The following is a 7321-nucleotide window of genomic DNA, read 5'->3' as shown; positions in this document are numbered from 1 at the left end:
CAAGTTGAGATTAGGTGAAAGGGCTACATATTTTAGCCCCCTTCTTCACTAGATCAAGAGGAAGAAATGGTTATTTGGTTTCGACCTGAAGTCCAAATCCAATTTGCCCATAAATAAATAAATAATAAGTAAAAAAGGAAAAGTTATGATTTAATCCCTGATGATATTTTATACCATAAAGGATCTTGGATAATTGTATTCTAGTCCGTGCAATAGAACTTTATTACATTTTGGACTGAATACAATTTTATCCCTATAATAAAGTTTTATTCATAAAGTTTCTTTGATAATTGCATTTTGGTCCCTATAATACAATTTTATTATATAAAATTCCTTAAATATGCTATTGCAATTTTTGTGTACTCTCATATTTGGACTGAATAATGAATGATTTATAGGCATAATTGGTTGGTCGCTCATGTAGAGGGTTGTAGGTTTCAGTGGATGCTCACCGCTAAAGTGGCTTGTTCACTGAGATTTATAGGATCTCTTTGTTTGGCATTTCAAGGAATTGACAGTTATATTAATATTTGATAGATTGTATATTATTGGTGCATCAAGGTTAATGAATAGATTTATAGGCATCACTGGTTGATCCCTGATTTGGAGGATTGTCGATTTCAATAGATGGTGACTACCAACGTGGCCTATTCACCAAGATTTGTTTAACATTTTAGAGGATTGAGATGCATTGTGAAATTAATGTACACAATCATCTTTCCAAAGAAAGTTTATCAGATGTTATAATTCTAAAGTGAAATATTTTTGACTAGTGAGTGTGCATGGTCTAGGGATTCATTCTATCAAAGTAAATGGACCTCTGAAAACTGATAATATCTTATTAGTTGATTCCATTGTATACTAGAGAGAGCATCTTATGTGAGTCACTTTCTTCCCAAAGGAAGTTTATGGCATTGCACCAAAGGCTCTTATTAGTGTAATGTGTATAAATATGTTCAAGCACATTGGTTTTCTATATCTGTCTATTAATTAACTGCACAAAGGTTGTTTAGCAGTTAAAATCTTTAGTTATAAAAGATAGTTAATGTAAAACTAACATGATATAAATAATGGTATATTTGTTAAGCAATAATAATTTCAGATTATCTCCACTCGATAATTCAGTGTAGGAGAAAAATACTACCTCTTTGGTAGGATTTATTTTACCTTCTCTCTCGATAAAATAGGTATAAGACCTACCATTTATTTCACCATCTCTCTCATTCTCTTTTTGTACCAAATATGGTAATCTAATATATGATTATTTTTTTATACTAGATTACCCCCCGACCAGTCAAACCTTTAGAGTGATCAAAATTTGAGAATGACTAGAAGCCCATAGGCAAAACAAAATTTTAAATTAGTAGATTTTTTAATCCAATAGGAGTTTTAAGTCAGTTAAAACTTAATGAAGCCTTAGCTAGGATAGATGCTTCGTAAAACAATCAAGGTCTCAAAAGGAAGCTGCTAGTAACAATACTAGGAAACACTGATCTCTTATACCAAAAAACTTATGCAGGCTAAGAGGCCTAGCATGAGCTTTAGACCTAGCCACTAGAAGACTAGGCTAACTAAGTAGAAAACAAACTAAATCTTAAAGTAATAACAAATTATAATTTTAAAAATCTAAAGTCAAGAAAATCTAAGAATCTAAACTATCTAAGGATACTAGTAGCTTACGATCTTGCTATTGAAGAGCCTTGTCACTACCCTTGACTCTACCAATTGACACTTTCAAGATGCTTCACGATTAAGGAACTATAATAGTTGGCTACATCATCATTCCTCAAAATTCATCAAGACATACACAGAATCCACCATTCAAAGAAAATTCTAGAGAAACCATGAGTTAACTTGTACTCGAGAGAAAACTTTCATCAATATGATGTAAAATTCAGTAATTAGGGGGCTATTTATAGGTTCTAGGGCTCATACATTGAAGGAAATTGGGCCTTCTTTTCAACTCAAAGAAGACCAACTTATTAAGCAAAACTTCTAAAACAAGCCTTTCCCTGAGGACATCAATTAGGACTCTAACCAGTATTTCTAGTAAAATCATCCCTAAATAAATAAGTGGTGTAATAAAATTCTCATATTATGTTGAACGTCACCAACAACATGCAAGTGCTACAAATCTCCAATGAAGTGGCAATAACTTCCTCATTTGAGCTCCAATTAAGATGATCCAAGATGTATTGGACAGCTAACTTGATGCGAAATGTATTAAAAGTGTTAAACTTAAAATTCACCTATTACCGACTTAAGTGATGCCATCTTTCGTACTGATATATACTAGATTATAGCTTACCTATTATTGACTTATTTGAAAAAAACTTAATGATAGACTCTTGCGAGTCAAATGTAACTTCATTTCCTCTTTCTAATCAGTCTTGGAAGGGTTCAGAGGTTGTCCAAGAATTTTTGATAGTAAGGATTTTGGATTGGGCCTTTGGTTTTATTCCAACATAACTTTCGATGCATCCATGTTTACTTCTTCATTGTTGGTGATTTTTGACCCATTATATTACTCTTTTGAGATCTTTGATCATAGAATCCGATATGTGAGGGTCTAGTCAAGATATCACAGGGTTAAATATCTTTGGCTTCTATCAATCATCTTCTGGGATGTTAAATGAAAGAGGCTTGTTGGTTGTGGAGTTCATCCCTGATCGGTAAGTTCTTTGCTAGAGGATTAACTTCAAATTATGCTATTAGTGAGCTAAATGCTTGGTGGAATCTTGAAAGGGATTATCAAACCCTTTCTGTATTTCATGCATGGTGTCCTTTTATTCAAATTCTCAATTGAGGAACACAAAGACTTGGTGTTGAAGAAAGGACCGTTGGTGCTTGCTCGCTAGATCCAAGAACTAGAAGAATGGTTTCTAAACTTCAAGCAAGGCAAGGATTCCATTAACGGCACCTCTATATAGGGTTCAAATGTCAGAATTACCAAGGGAGTACTAGGATAAGTGTAAGATTCTAAGGATTGCTACAGCCGCCTGCACTCCTCTATACCTTGATTATTGGACACTCTTTAAACAAAATAGGCTCCACAAGGGTGCAGAAAAATATGGATATTACTAAGCTGATTAGACCTGGAACTGAGGTTATTGCCAAAGGATAGAAAATTTGGCAACACTTTCCTATGAAATCTCTTAGACCTATGCTGCATTTGTGGTCACCTTTGTCCCCAACTAGCAAGAAAATTTTACTTGTTCAACTAAACAAACTATTGAGAGTAGTATTTGCTCGTCGGTGGTTTCTAACGCAAAGCCTTTTACGGCCCTTGGATTAAGGTTGCTAGGGTGCCATTGGAAGCTATTGGTTTTTGGGCCTCATTGGACTGCCCACCAAGATCATCTAATATTTAAATAAGAGAGAGGGAATAGTTGGAAGAATAGAAGGAACTCCTGAGTAGTTTTTTCCTCTCTTATTTGTATTTCTTAACACCATTCATGTCCTGACTTCTCTCCCAAAAACTTTTAGTGTTTTAGAGAGAGAAACATGAAGAAACAACTCTCTTTCACCCTTTTCTTGCACCATAAGCATTTGAAGAAATGTGGAGTAGCCCCTAGTAGTCTTATAAAGGAGAAAAAAAAGAAAGAACCTCATTTGGCTTACCACATGGCAGCTATAGTAGACCTAGTTTCATTAGAGTCTTGATTTTTGTTCATTGACCAAAGCTGTCCAGCTATTCGAATTGTTGAGTGGCTCTTTTGAAAAGAAAAGCAAAAAAATAAGGATAAAAGGTGAAGATGCCCTAATCGCTAGTACCCACAATCGCAACCTTCGTACCTCTCATTGAGTTAAAGATGCTCAATCTTAGACAACGAGATTGCCACTGGTCCACAAGGTGGCTAGAGGACATGAGGTGGCAAATTGAATTGGTGTCAAGGTTACAGAACGGGAAGGTGGTAGTGGTAGAGTTAGAGGTGCTATATTGGAGGGCGTTGAGATAGAGGTTAGAGGTGTATTTATTGATGAGACCACACGGGGATTATGGTGGTGGGTCGGAGAGGTGTTCCCACTGGACCTAAAACATGTGCAATTGATTAATTTTCGAATAAAGAATTGGAAGCAACTCTTAGTTGAACCCATCATTGGGTATTTGATGCATGGTCTTTGTAGTACAACCTTGAAAATAGTTTGCATGGCTCTTTGCATCTACTTCATGTCTGGCTACTGATTCTTCTATGACATCATGAAGCAAAGTTTGACTGCACTCCCTCTTTACTTGATTGATGAAAATGAAACTATTAGAGAAGATATTTTCATAATATTACAAACAATTGGAAGCTCTTGTGTCACTATGATCTAAGGCAAGCTTGCATTCCTGGGCGTCCATCAAAATACATAATCATTAGGTTGATGCCTTTCTAGATTATCCAGCCCATGATTTCTGTAGGATGCAAAACCAGAAGTTCTTAGCGATACCCCCCTCCTCTTACTTATGTTCTGCACATTGAGACCTAAAAGATATGGACAGTTGAAGCTAGTATACTAATCTAAGACATCCCTTGTTCATTGGCATTGCCCATACTGTGAGATGATGTGGAGAACAGAGAAAATTCTATTTTATGAGATGGAAAATCTTCCTTAAGGATCTCTTATCTGCTAGGGACTGTTTGGAAACTTCTGGCCGGACAGGTAGGGCTTAGAGTGGGGCATGATGCATGGGAGGAAGGGAGCGGGAGAGGAAGGAAGAGGCGGAGTTCCATGGCCCACTCTCGGTGGGATGAGTGAAAAGACCTCGAAAGGTCTTATTTTCTCATATGATCCCACAAGAAACAAGGGAACGACCCACACGCCCTCACTCCTCCGCTATCCTATTCACATTCTTCCTGCCCTCCACGCTGCAATCCCGCGGTCTATATCCTGCCGGGAGTTTCCAGATGGTCCCTAGTGATGGCGATGGTTCCAAGGGCGGAAATACCAGCGCCAACTCCCTGCGACCAAAGATTTTGGAACCACCGGCCTCTAGCCTTAACCAACTTTGAGCAGTAATGCATGCAATAGCTTCAAAGGCATGAGCAAAAGGTGACATCCCGATAAGCAGTAATCAATGGTGAGTTTTAGTGATCTAGCGAGCCCGGTACTGCATGCAATTAATTCTACACTGAAGACCGGTATTGCATGCAATGAATTCTACACTGAGACCGGTACTGCATGCATGAATGCTATGCCTAAGTCTAATGCAATATTTATTTTATGGATTTTGCTATGGCACTTCTAAGTTTCCCCTACAGTTGGTCGGGATTTATCTGGTGGAAAACTTAGCAGCACCCTAATAAAATTCTTATTTTATTCATAAATTGATGCAATGTACCATCTAAATTTGGATTAATTACAAGGTGGTTTAGTATATAATAATTTCGATCGGGTTCAGTTGGAGATAGGTATTTTTTTTTTTTTTGGGAGGGGGGGGGGGGGGGGGGGGGGGGGGGTTAGAAGTCAGATCTATTTTATTGACCTAAATTAGATCTAGATGTAATTTAGATCAAGCTCAATTTTTGGACCCAACCCAATCCACATGTTTAATTACAGAATGGTTGAGTCTAATCAGATCAGAGTCGGAACATAATAATTATCCACCAATATGTAAGGACGCCAAACTATCGACGGTCGCATCAAAACACCAGCAAAAGCTACAGGCTGGGGCATTATTTAATTGTTTAGTCTTGGCACTCTTACAACTGTCAGGGTTTTGGTCCTAAGAAAGACCGAATTAATTGAAGCTCATCGTGAATCCATCCCATGAAGAAACAATAATAAAAGTAATGGTAGATAAATCAATCCCAACGGGAGGCAGCAAAGAGAGAGGATACATAGAGTACCATCAAATAACGACCAGCCCTAGAACGACATATTATTCCATACAGGAACAAACAGATATAAATCTCAACTCTTGACTAAAAAAGCATGTCTTATACGAAGCATTAATTACAGTTAACTTTGTACTTGGATGACGAGAGGATGAGAAAAGGCTATGCGGGTATTACTATAAATGAAAAGAAAAAGGTGTTTTTTATAAACTTGGAAAATTTTACTCTTTAAATCTCTATGATTCTGTTACATAATAATCTATTATATAATATAATAATATAATAAAAATTTCTTTATTATATTACATAATATCCTAAATTGGTCAATTTCTCTAATAATAGAGAGATAACGGAGGAGTTTAAACCAAGTTATACCCTGAAACGTAGTGAGACCACAGTCATCAGGCACAAGGTCATACCAATTTAGCATACAGCTGCATTTAGCGGATAGCCAAGCTAACTTATCCCAGTCAACAGCCCAACATGTTTGATGTTATTTTCAGGAAATACGAGTACAAACCCCACATATCTTCAATCCAAAAGGTGCCTTAAGAAATCAGCATCGGTAGGGTTGTGCGAGAAACTTAATCAGTTTTTTAATCTCTGGCAGAAACCAGTAAAGAGACAACAAACAAGAAGGGTTGATGCCTTGCCATGGTAGCCTCTAAAGGCTCGTTTGGTTTGCGGAAAGCATTTTCTTTCCTAAAAATATAATTTCTGAAAAATAAATTTCTAAAAAAAATGTTGCCTAGAAAAATACTTTTAGCATATTTGGTTAACAATAGAAAAGTGACAAATTTCCAAAGTGCTTATGTTTGGTTGACCATCCACTTTTCTGTAAAAGTTATGTATAATTCCTATTATGCCCTTAATAAAAATTAGATTTTTAATACCTTTTTAATGCTTCTTTAATGCTGAAGAGCCTTTTTGGAAAAAAATAAAAAGAGTGATTCCGCCTCATACGAAAGTAGTTTTCTTATGTTTCTCATGAAAAAGACTTTTCCATGAAATGTGAAAATTATATTTCCATAAAAATATAATTTTTCCATCTCTCTTATTTAAAAACTCCAACCAAATAAGAGATATCTTATTACTTTTCCGTTGACCACACTTTCTTCCTTCTTTTCCCGCGAACCAAACAAGCCTTAAATACAATAAGCCAAGAGAAAGCTACCCCTGCATCACCATTTGCGAGTTTCAGCATACAACGCTTCAATGATAATGAGGTTTTAGTTGAATACTTGGGCAAGCCATGAAAAATCACACTGCAAAGATATACTCACAGGCCCCAAGCACGTTTGCTGAACATGAAAGCTATATGGCACATTAACTAGCCAGATGTTTCATAAGCGCTAGGATATTGGGGATAACTAATAGTTGATGGGGGAAATGCAAAACCAGCAGATTAGCCGGATCTTTAGGAAAAAGATAATTGGACGCCAAATGTAGTTTGACATTACACTCCAAACCACATGGAAGCAGGTAAAGACTCCTAAGAA

The sequence above is a fragment of the Phoenix dactylifera genome, chromosome 12, assembly GCF_051530095.1.
Source record: "Phoenix dactylifera cultivar Ajwa chromosome 12, Ajwa_hap1_PhDact_Kaust_v1.1, whole genome shotgun sequence".
Classification (NCBI taxonomy): Eukaryota; Viridiplantae; Streptophyta; class Magnoliopsida; order Arecales; family Arecaceae; genus Phoenix; species Phoenix dactylifera.
This window is presented reverse-complemented; position numbering follows the sequence as displayed.